Genomic DNA, 12,061 nt, shown 5'->3' on the forward strand with positions numbered 1-12,061 from the left:
TCAGTTCTTGTGTCTGCGTGGCTTTTGCAGGACACGATGCCGGCTGCACAGCAGGGGAACAGCTGGCGGTGCTGGACCCCACTGACACATTGGCTGGTGTTTTTCTCTGTGCAGCTAGCAGTACCGGGCCCCAACTGGCGGTGTTGGAGCCCGGGGTCAGCAGGAGGAGGAGATGGAGCAGAGTGTAGGCCGAAGCCTGCACTGGCGGCAGCTTTTGGGTCTGTTGTGCCTGCGTGGCAGTTGCAGGACACGATGCCGGCTGCACAGCAGGGGAACAGCTGGCGGTGCTGAACCCCACTGACACATTGGCTGGTGTTTTTCTCTGTGCAGCTAGCAGTACCGGGCCCCAACTGGCGGTGTTAGAGCCCAGGGTCAGCAGGAGGAGCAGGGGGAGCGGAGTGTAGGCCGAAGCCTGCACTCGAGCAAGTTGAAAGGAAACCTTTAACCCCCCCCCCCCCAGGCGTTTGTAGCTGAAAGAGCCATTGTGTACAGCACTAATGCTGGAAAAGGTAAACTTAGCTCTTTTAATTATGGTCCTTGCACATGCGGAACCTAACAGTTATGAAATGTGTCCCCTCACAGCGTAAAACCGTCCGGTAGGTGGAACTTTCCTTTGTCGTGTGACGCAGCACAGCCATCATTTTTACCCCCTTGGCGCCGTGCGCCGCCTCCTCAGCGTTGTTTGAATCTGTCCCGGAGCCTGCGCTGTTAGGTTTGCCCTTGGCCATGCACACATGTTGCGGTGCCCGTCTTCTGACATCATTTGGTGTCAGGCTGGCTGCGCCTGTGCGGGTGCGCTGGCCGAGATCCCGCCTCGCAGTGTCGTCTAATGTAATCCCACCGCGGGCCTGTGATCCGTGCCCGTGCGCAGTGCATATCCTCGCCTCTCACTCCCCTCCCTACGGCTTTTTCAGACTGTGCGGTGTCACGGCCGTGGCATGCTATTAGGGACCAGCTGACATCGCACAGTCTGAAGAAGCCGTAGGGAGGGGAGTGAGAGGCGAGGATATGCACTGCGCACGGGCACGGATCACAGGCCCGCGGTGGGATTACATTAGACGACACTGCGAGGCGGGATCTCGGCCAGCGCACCCGCACAGGCGCAGCCAGCCTGACACCAAATGATGTCAGAAGACGGGCACCGCAACATGTGTGCATGGCCAAGGGCTAACCTAACAGCGCAGGCTCCGGGACAGATTCAAACAACGCTGAGGAGGCGGCGCACGGCGCCAAGGGGGTAAAAATGATGGCTGTGCTGCGTCACACGACAAAGGAAAGTTCCACCTACCGGACGGTTTTACGCTGTGAGGGGACACATTTCATAACTGTTAGGTTCCGCATGTGCAAGGAGCACCACGAAAAGAGGCACTTTTTCCCTTTGCATCATTACTGCTGCACAAGGTGGCTCCTTCAGTAACAAACGCCTGGGGGGGGGGGGGGACAGGTTCCCTTAAAGTAAACTTGTTGTGACTGCGTGGCGGTCGCAGTACACGTTGCCGTATACACAGCAGGGGAACAGCTGGCGGTGCTGAACCCCACTAACACATTGGCGAGGTGTTTGGCTCTGTGCGTACAGCACTTCTGGACGGCAACTGGCGGTGTTGGAGCCCAGGGACAGGTGGAGGAGGTTGGAGGAGGTTGGAGGAGGTAGGAGGGATTGCCACACACACAGCAGGGGAACAGCTGACGTTACTGAACCCCAATAACAGAGGAGGGACTGTTGACTGTGCGTACAGCACTTCTGGACGGCAACTGGCGGTGTTGGAGCCCAGGGACAGGTGGAGGAGGAGGAGGAGGTTGGAGGAGGTAGGAGGGATTGCCACACACACAGCAGGGGAACAGCTGACGTTACTGAACCCCAATAACAGAGGAGGGACTGTTGACTGTGCGTACAGCACTTCTGGACGGCAACTGGCGGTGTTGGAGCCCAGGGACAGGTGGAGGAGGAGGAGGAGGTTGGAGGAGGTAGGAGGGATTGCCACACACACAGCAGGGGAACAGCTGACGTTACTGAACCCCAATAACAGAGGAGGGACTGTTGACTGTGCGTACAGCACTTCTGGACGGCAACTGGCGGTGTTGGAGCCCAGGGACAGGTGGAGGAGGAGGAGGAGGTTGGAGGAGGTAGGAGGGATTGCCACACACACAGCAGGGGAACAGCTGACGTTACTGAACCCCAATAACAGAGGAGGGACTGTTGACTGTGCGTACAGCACTTCTGGACGGCAACTGGCGGTGTTGGAGCCCAGGGACAGGTGGAGGAGGAGGAGGAGGTTGGAGGAGGTAGGAGGGATTGCCACACACACAGCAGGGGAACAGCTGACGTTACTGAACCCCAATAACAGAGGAGGGACTGTTGACTGTGCGTACAGCACTTCTGGACGGCAACTGGCGGTGTTGGAGCCCAGGGACAGGTGGAGGAGGTTGGAGGAGGTTGGAGGAGGTAGGAGGGATTGCCACACACACAGCAGGGGAACAGCTGACGTTACTGAACCCCAATAACAGAGGAGGGACTGTTGACTGTGCGTACAGCACTTCTGGACGGCAACTGGCGGTGTTGGAGCCCAGGGACAGGTGGAGGAGGAGGAGGAGGTTGGAGGAGGTAGGAGGGATTGCCACACACACAGCAGGGGAACAGCTGACGTTACTGAACCCCAATAACAGAGGAGGGACTGTTGACTGTGCGTACAGCACTTCTGGACGGCAACTGGCGGTGTTGAAGCCCAGGGACAGGTGGAGGAGGTTGGAGGAGGTTGGAGGAGGTAGGAGGGATTGCCACACACACAGCAGGGGAACAGCTGACGTTACTGAACCCCAATAACAGAGGAGGGACTGTTGACTGTGCGTACAGCACTTCTGGACGGCAACTGGCGGTGTTGGAGCCCAGGGACAGGTGGAGGAGGAGGAGGAGGTTGGAGGAGGTAGGAGGGATTGCCACACACACAGCAGGGGAACAGCTGACGTTACTGAACCCCAATAACAGAGGAGGGACTGTTGACTGTGCGTACAGCACTTCTGGACGGCAACTGGCGGTGTTGGAGCCCAGGGACAGGTGGAGGAGGTTGGAGGAGGTTGGAGGAGGTAGGAGGGATTGCCACACACACAGCAGGGGAACAGCTGACGTTACAGAACCCCAATAACAGAGGAGGGACTGTTGACTGTGCGTACAGCACTTCTGGACGGCAACTGGCGGTGTTGGAGCCCAGGGACAGGTGGAGGAGGAGGAGGAGGTTGGAGGAGGTAGGAGGGATTGCCACACACACAGCAGGGGAACAGCTGACGTTACTGAACCCCAATAACAGAGGAGGGACTGTTGACTGTGCGTACAGCACTTCTGGACGGCAACTGGCGGTGTTGGAGCCCAGGGACAGGTGGAGGAGGAGGAGGAGGTTGGAGGAGGTAGGAGGGATTGCCACACACACAGCAGGGGAACAGCTGACGTTACTGAACCCCAATAACAGAGGAGGGACTGTTGACTGTGCGTACAGCACTTCTGGACGGCAACTGGCGGTGTTGGAGCCCAGGGACAGGTGGAGGAGGAGGAGGAGGTTGGAGGAGGTAGGAGGGATTGCCACACACACAGCAGGGGAACAGCTGACGTTACTGAACCCCAATAACAGAGGAGGGACTGTTGACTGTGCGTACAGCACTTCTGGACGGCAACTGGCGGTGTTGGAGCCCAGGGACAGGTGGAGGAGGTTGGAGGAGGTTGGAGGAGGTAGGAGGGATTGCCACACACACAGCAGGGGAACAGCTGACGTTACTGAACCCCAATAACAAAGGAGGGACTGTTGACTGTGCGTACAGCACTTCTGGACGGCAACTGGCGGTGTTGGAGCCCAGGGACAGGTGGAGGAGGAGGAGGAGGTTGGAGGAGGTAGGAGGGATTGCCACACACACAGCAGGGGAACAGCTGACGTTACTGAACCCCAATAACAGAGGAGGGACTGTTGACTGTGCGTACAGCACTTCTGGACGGCAACTGGCGGTGTTGGAGCCCAGGGACAGGTGGAGGAGGTTGGAGGAGGTTGGAGGAGGTAGGAGGGATTGCCACACACACAGCAGGGGAACAGCTGATGTTACTGAACCCCAATAACAGAGGAGGGACTGTTGACTGTGCGTACAGCACTTCTGGACGGCAACTGGCGGTGTTGGAGCCCAGGGACAGGTGGAGGAGGAGGAGGAGGTTGGAGGAGGTTGGAGGAGGTAGGAGGGATTGCCACACACACAGCAGGGGAACAGCTGACGTTACTGAACCCCAATAACAGAGGAGGGACTGTTGACTGTGCGTACAGCACTTCTGGACGGCAACTGGCGGTGTTGGAGCCCAGGGACAGGTGGAGGAGGAGGAGGAGGTTGGAGGAGGTAGGAGGGATTGCCACACACACAGCAGGGGAACAGCTGACGTTACTGAACCCCAATAACAGAGGAGGGACTGTTGACTGTGCGTACAGCACTTCTGGACGGCAACTGGCGGTGTTGGAGCCCAGGGACAGGTGGAGGAGGAGGAGGAGGTTGGAGGAGGTTGGAGGAGGTAGGAGGGATTGCCACACACACAGCAGGGGAACAGCTGACGTTACTGAACCCCAATAACAGAGGAGGGACTGTTGACTGTGCGTACAGCACTTCTGGACGGCAACTGGCGGTGTTGGAGCCCAGGGACAGGTGGAGGAGGAGGAGGAGGTTGGAGGAGGTAGGAGGGATTGCCACACACACAGCAGGGGAACAGCTGACGTTACTGAACCCCAATAACAGAGGAGGGACTGTTGACTGTGCGTACAGCACTTCTGGACGGCAACTGGCGGTGTTGGAGCCCAGGGACAGGTGGAGGAGGAGGAGGAGGTTGGAGGAGGTAGGAGGGATTGCCACACACACAGCAGGAGAACAGCTGACGTTACTGAACCCCAATAACAGAGGAGGGACTGTTGACTGTGCGTACAGCACTTCTGGACGGCAACTGGCGGTGTTGGAGCCCAGGGACAGGTGGAGGAGGAGGAGGAGGTTGGAGGAGGTTGGAGGAGGTAGGAGGGATTGCCACACACACAGCAGGGGAACAGCTGACGTTACTGAACCCCAATAACAGAGGAGGGACTGTTGACTGTGCGTACAGCACTTCTGGACGGCAACTGGCGGTGTTGGAGCCCAGGGACAGGTGGAGGAGGAGGAGGAGGTTGGAGGAGGTAGGAGGGATTGCCACACACACAGCAGGGGAACAGCTGACGTTACTGAACCCCAATAACAGAGGAGGGACTGTTGACTGTGCGTACAGCACTTCTGGACGGCAACTGGCGGTGTTGGAGCCCAGGGACAGGTGGAGGAGGAGGAGGAGGTTGAAGGAGGTAGGAGGGATTGCCACACACACAGCAGGGGAACAGCTGACGTTACTGAACCCCAATAACAGAGGAGGGACTGTTGACTGTGCGTACAGCACTTCTGGACGGCAACTGGCGGTGTTGGAGCCCAGGGACAGGTGGAAAAGCAGAGGAACACAATGTAGGCCGAAGCCTGAGAAAGTCGAAAGGGAACCTTTAACCCCCCCCCAAGGCGTTTGTAGCTGAAAGAGCCAGCTTGTGCAGCACAAAAGATGCAAAAGGAAAAGGTGGCTCTTTTCATCATGCTCCTTGCACACGCAGAACTAAACACTTATAAAATGTGTCCCCTGCAACCGTAAAACCGTCCCGGAGGTGGGACTTTCCTTCGTAATGTGACGCAGCACAGCCGTCATTCCTACCCCCCCGGCGCCGCGCACCGGCTCCTCAGCGTTGTTTTATTCCGTCCCGGAGCCTGCGCTGTTATGTTATCCCGTGGCCAGGCACACTTAGCGCTGCCCGTCTTCTGGCATCATTTGGTGTCAGGATGGCTGCGCCTGTGCGGCCGCGCTGGCAGAGAGCCCGCCTCGCAGTGTCTTCTGATTTAATCCCACTGGGGGCCTGGGATCCATGGCCATGCGCAGTGCATATCCTCGCCTCTCACTCCCCTCCCTACGGCTTCTTAAGACTGTGCGGTGTCACGGCCGTGGCATGCTATTAGGGACCAGCTGACACCGAACAGTCTGAAGAAGCCATAGGGAAATGAGTGAGAGGTGGAGGTTCAGATATGCACTGCGCATGTCCATGGATCCCAGGCCCCCAGTGGGATTAAATCAGAAGACACTGCGAGGCGGGCTCTCTGCCAGCACGGCCGCACAGGCGCAGCCATCCTGACACCAAATGATGCCAGAAGACGGGCAGCGCTAAGTGTGCCTGGCCACGGGATAACATAACAGCGCAGGCTCCGGGACGGAATAAAACAACGCTGAGGAGCCGGTGCGCGGCGCCGGGGGGTAGGAATGACGGCTGTGCTGCGTCACATTACGAAGGAAAGTCCCACCTCCGGGACGGTTTTACGGTTGCAGGGGACACATTTTATAAGTGTTAAGTTCTGCGTGTGCAAGGAGCTAAACAAAAATAGCTACCTTTTCCTTGTGCAGCATTACTGCTGCACAAGGTGGCTCTTTCAGTAACAAACGCCTTGGGGGGGGGACAGATTCCCTTACATTTCAGTTGTTGTGTCAGCGTGGCGGTCGCATGACACATTGCCGGCTACACAGCTGGGGATCAGCTGACGTTACTGAAACCCAATAACACTGGGTCGTATGTTTTGACTGTGCAGACGGCACTTCTGAGCCTCAACTGGCAGTGTTGGAGCACAGGAATTTAAGTTCAGGTGGTAGAAAGATGAACACAACAGGAGACCTGGATAACGTATACAGTGACCTAATTATTTAATCAGGAGGAGGAGTGGCAAATTCCTGCGAGATCCAGGCCTTGTTCATTTTCAGGAAAGTAAGCCAGTCAACGTTATCGGAGGATAGTCGCATGCGACGGTCAGTTAGTACACCACCTGCAGCACTAAAGACACGTTCCGATAATACACTGGCCGCAGGGCAAGACAGCACCTCCAATGCATACTGGCTTAGCTCTGGCCATGTATCCAGCTTTGAGACCCAAAACTTGAAAGGGGAAGAGCCGTCTGGGAGTACAGCAAGAGGGCAAGACATGTAGTCTGTCACCATCTGACGGAACCGTTGCCTCCTGCTGACTGGAGCCGTCTGTGATGGTGTAGACTTTTGTGGGGGGCACAGAAAACTGTGCCACAGTTGGGCCATACTGGTCTTGCCTTGGGCAGAGGCACTGCTTCTGCTCCCTCTTTGTGCAGAGCCTCCACCACTGCCTGGACGCACTGAGCTGCTTTGGAATGCACTAGCAGCACTTCTCTCAGTTGGAATGGAGAAGATGATGGAATTGACCAGTGTGTCTTGGTACTCCCGCATTTTTCGCTCACGGTTCAACGGTGTGATGAGGCTTTCTACGTTGTCCCGGTAGCGAGGATCGAGGAGGGTGAACACCCAATAATCAGACATGTTGAGAATGTGGGCGATGCGGCGGTCGTTTCTCAGGCACTGCAGCATGTAATCCACCATGTGCTGCAGACTGCCAACTGCCCAAGAAACGCTGTCCCCTGCTGGAGGCGTGATCTCTGCCCGCTCGTCATCACCCCACCCTCGCTGTACACACTGAGTACTGGACAATTCGGTAACTCCCTCCTCTGGACGGACGTCTTCCTCCTCCATTGACTCCTCCTCATCCTCCTCACAAACTATCCCCTGCCTAAGCGTTTGTGAGGAACCACGTGGCGCTGACTGTCCAGAAGATGATGGAAATGGTGAATCCTCATCCTCCACCTCTTCCACAACATCATCCCTTAGCGCTTGCAGTGATTTTTCAAGCAGGCAGATAAGGGGGACAGTCATGCTGACTAGTGCATCATCTGCACTCGCCATCCGCGTGGAATAATCAAAGGGACGCAAAACCTGGCAGACGTCATTCATAGTGGCCCACTCTGTGGTTGTGAAGTCTGTACGGCGCTGAGTGCGACTTCTTTGCGCCTGAAGCAGCTGGTACTCCATTACAGCTTGCTGCTGCTCACACAACCGCTCCAACATATGTAACGTGGAATTCCACCTGGTAGGTAGGTCACATATGATGCGATGTTCCGGCAGGCGGTGTCGGCGCTGCAGAGCCGCAATGCGCGCTTTTGCCGTGCTGGAACGCCGCAAGTGAGCACACTCTAGGCGGACCTTGTGCAGCAGTGCATCAAGATCCGGATAGTCCCTCAAAAAGCTCTGCACGACCAAATTGAGCACATGTGCCAGACATGGGATGTGAGTGAGGTTGCCGAGGCCCAGAGCTGCCACCAGATTTCGGCCATTATCACACACTACCATGCCTGGCTGGAGATTCGCTGGCACAAACCACACATCGCTCTCCTGCTTGATGGCATTCCAGAGCTCCTGCGCTGTGTGGCTACGATTCCCCAAAAAAATTAATTTCAACACGGCCTGTTGACGTTTGGCCACGGCTGTGCTCATGTCGGTCGTAACAGGTACACGTTCATCACGGGTCCATGTGGAGGTGGACTGTGACGGCTCCTGCAGCGATGATTCTGAGGAACTGGTGTAAGAGGAGGAGTCAATGCGTACTGAATGGATTCCTGCAATCCTTGGAGTGGGCAGGACACGTCCTGCGCCACTCGCACGGTCTGTACCCGGCTCAATGACATTAACCCAATGGGCAGTGAGGGAAAGGTATCGCCCCTGTCCATGTTGACTGGTCCACGCATCGGTGGTGAGGTGGACCTTGCTACTGACGGCGTTCAGTAGCGCGTGTTTTATGTGTCCCTCCACATGCTTGTGCAGGGCAGGGACGGCTTGCCTGCTGAAGTAAAAGCGGCTGGGCACATTGTACTGTGGGACTGCCAATGACATCAAGTCACGGAAGCTGTCAGTCTCCACCAGCCTGAATGACAGCATTTCCAGTGACAGAAGTTTGGCAATGCCTGCAGTCAGAGCCTGTGCTCGTGGGTGGTTTGACGAGAAAGGCCGCCTTTTCTCCCATGCCTGTACTACCGATGGCTGTAGACTGGGCTGGGAGTGTGTGGATGACTGGGAAAGTGGTGCTGCGGGTGGAATTACAGCGGGTCTCTGGACAACAGGGCCAGAGGTTCTTCCACGGCGATCCTGGGAGGAAGCCGAACCAGCTGCGTGTGAGCTAGAGGAAGAGGCAACACGAGCTGAAGAGGTGGTAGCTGCCGCTGTTGGTTGGCCTACCTCTTCAGTGTGTTTTTCTAACAACGCCGGGTGCCTGGTGCGCACATGTTTCCACATGTTGGAGGTATTGAGGCTGCTGACATTTCGACCTCTTTTGACTTTTTGATGACACACGTTGCATCTGACATAGCAAATGTCATCTGCAACTGTGTCAAAAAAGGACCAGGCACTGCAAGTCTTGGGAGCGCCCTTTTTGGCTTTTGGAAGAGACATGCTCCTAACGGGTGCCAAAGCGGAGGCTGCAGGATCCGCAGTCTTCCCCCTCCCTCTCCCTCTTTGGGCCGTACGGGGAATCTCTTCCTCAGAGCTGCTCCCACCACCTTCCTGTCCCTCACGCCAAGATGGGTCGAGGACCTCATCATCTACACTACCCTCTGCCCCCAACTGCTCCTCCTGGGTAGTCTCAGCAGCAGAGCACGCACCAGTAAGTGGCACCTGAGTGTCATCATCAGCTGATGCGGCCTGCGATGTGGTGACCGGAGCCACTGGCCCACCCGCCTCTTCAGAGGAAGACAGAAAAAGCTGTTGGGCATCACTGCACCCTGCCTCTTCTTCCATTTCTCCAATGCTGCTTGGCTGGCCCCCTGTTTCCAAGCCAAGAGATTCAGAGAACAGAAGTAGAGACGGCTCCTGTCCTGGGCTCTCTGTCTGCCTGGGCAATTTGGCAGGTGGTGAAGAGACAGATGGCTGCTCTCCAGTGCTCTGTGTCTGAGAGGATGTGGCACTAATGGAAGTTGATGCATTAGCTGCCATCCATCCGACAACGGCTTCAATTTGGTCTTCACGCAGCAGCGGTGTACGGCGCTCTGACACAAAGCTGCGCATGAACGACTGTTGCCTGGTGAAAGTGGGTGCTGATGAGTCACCGGTGCCCGCAGCAGGCACAGAATCCCCACGTCCCCTCCCTGCTCCGCGCCCACGCCCACGTGCCTTACTCACTGCCTTCTTCATCTTGGTTGACTGATAAAGATAAGCAGAAAAGTACTAACGGCTTTGTGTGCTTATTCCTGAGCAACTCCTCCTAACAGGTATAAGAAACACTAATTTTCTAAAGTATGGACTAGACTTTAATATGAGCTAATGTGGCCTACACAAATGTAAAGTGGTGTAACTGGTGTGTTTGGTGAACTTTATTATTTATTTCTTTTTTGGGGGCTGAACTGACAACAGATAGAGCTGCAGTCACACAGAGACCGTGCAGACAGCCGTAAACGGCGCTGCAAGGCCCAAAAACCCTCCTCTACTTTATCCTATGTAGTGTTTTTCCACAAATTAGCTGGAGACGGGTGGAAAGACACTAATAGGATTTTTTTAAATTAATTAGCAGCAGACTACACTACTTGAAAAAAAATTAAAATTGATTTGGCGGTATGACGCAGTGAACAACCCTGAGCTGCAGACAACCAGGCTACGGCTGCTCACAGACTACAGGGCGAGCTGCAGTCACACGGAGACCGTGCAGACAGCCGTAAACGGCGCTGCAAGGCCCAAAAACCCTCCTCTACTTTATCCTATGTAGTGTTTTTCCACAAATTAGCTGGAGACGGGTGGAAAGACACTAATAGGATTTTTTTAAATTAATTAGCAGCAGACTACACTACTTGAAAAAAAATTAAAATTGATTTGGCGGTATGACGCAGTGAACAACCCTGAGCTGCAGACAACCAGGCTACGGCTGCTCACAGACTACAGGGCGAGCTGCAGTCACACGGAGACCGTGCAGACAGCCGTAAACGGCGCTGCAAGGCCCAAAAACCCTCCTCTACTTTATCCTATGTAGTGTTTTTCCACAAATTAGCTGGAGACGGGTGGAAAGACACTAATAGGATTTTTTTAAATTAATTAGCAGCAGACTACACTACTTGAAAAAAAGTTAAAATTGATTTGGCGGTATGACGCAGTGAACAACCCTGAGCTGCAGACAACCAGGCTACGGCTGCTCACAGACTACAGGGCGAGCTGCAGTCACACGGAGACCGTGCAGACAGCCGTAAACGGCGCTGCAAGGCCCAAAAACCCTCCTCTACTTTATCCTATGTAGTGTTTTTCCACAAATTAGCTGGAGACGGGTGGAAAGACACTAATAGGATTTTTTTAAATTAATTAGCAGCAGACTACACTACTTGAAAAAAAATTAAAATTGATTTGGCGGTATGACGCAGTGAACAACCCTGAGCTGCAGACAACCAGGCTACGGCTGCTCACAGACTACAGGGCGAGCTGCAGTCACACGGAGACCGTGCAGACAGCCGTAAACGGCGCTGCAAGGCCCAAAAACCCTCCTCTACTTTATCCTATGTAGTGTTTTTCCACAAATTAGCTGGAGACGGGTGGAAAGACACTAATAGGATTTTTTTGAATAAATTAGCAGCAGACTACACTACTTGAAAAAAAAAAAAAAAAAAGAACAGTATGAGGCAATGAACCACCCTCCCTGAACTGAATACAACCAGCTATGGATGGCCTATGTGGCTGCACTCAGACTAGAGAGTGGGCTGCACTCACACACACACACACACACAGACCTTGCAGATCGCTGTGAAAACAGCGCTACAAGGCAAAAGCAAGGTGAATAGTAGGTGAACACAGCGGTTGCTAAATTAGCCTTTGGAAAGCACAAAGAAGCAAATCGCTATCTCTAAACTGTCCCTCAGTCAGCAAACAGCGTCCTGTCACTAACTGAATTCACAGCAGAGTGATCGGAAAATGGCGCCAGCGACTTTTAAACTGCATCATGACATCATTTCAGCAGCCAATCACAGCCTTGCCAGTAGTTTCATGCCCTCCATGCTAAACAGGATGTGCCCACACTTGGAATCATTCTCATTGGCTGAATTTCTGAATTTTGAATCTTGGAACTTCCGATTCCGGTATCCGATACGCGGCAAGTATCGGAATACCGGTATCGGAATT

This window comes from Ranitomeya variabilis, chromosome 2 (genome assembly GCF_051348905.1).
Source record: "Ranitomeya variabilis isolate aRanVar5 chromosome 2, aRanVar5.hap1, whole genome shotgun sequence".
In the NCBI taxonomy this organism is placed as follows: domain Eukaryota; kingdom Metazoa; phylum Chordata; class Amphibia; order Anura; family Dendrobatidae; genus Ranitomeya; species Ranitomeya variabilis.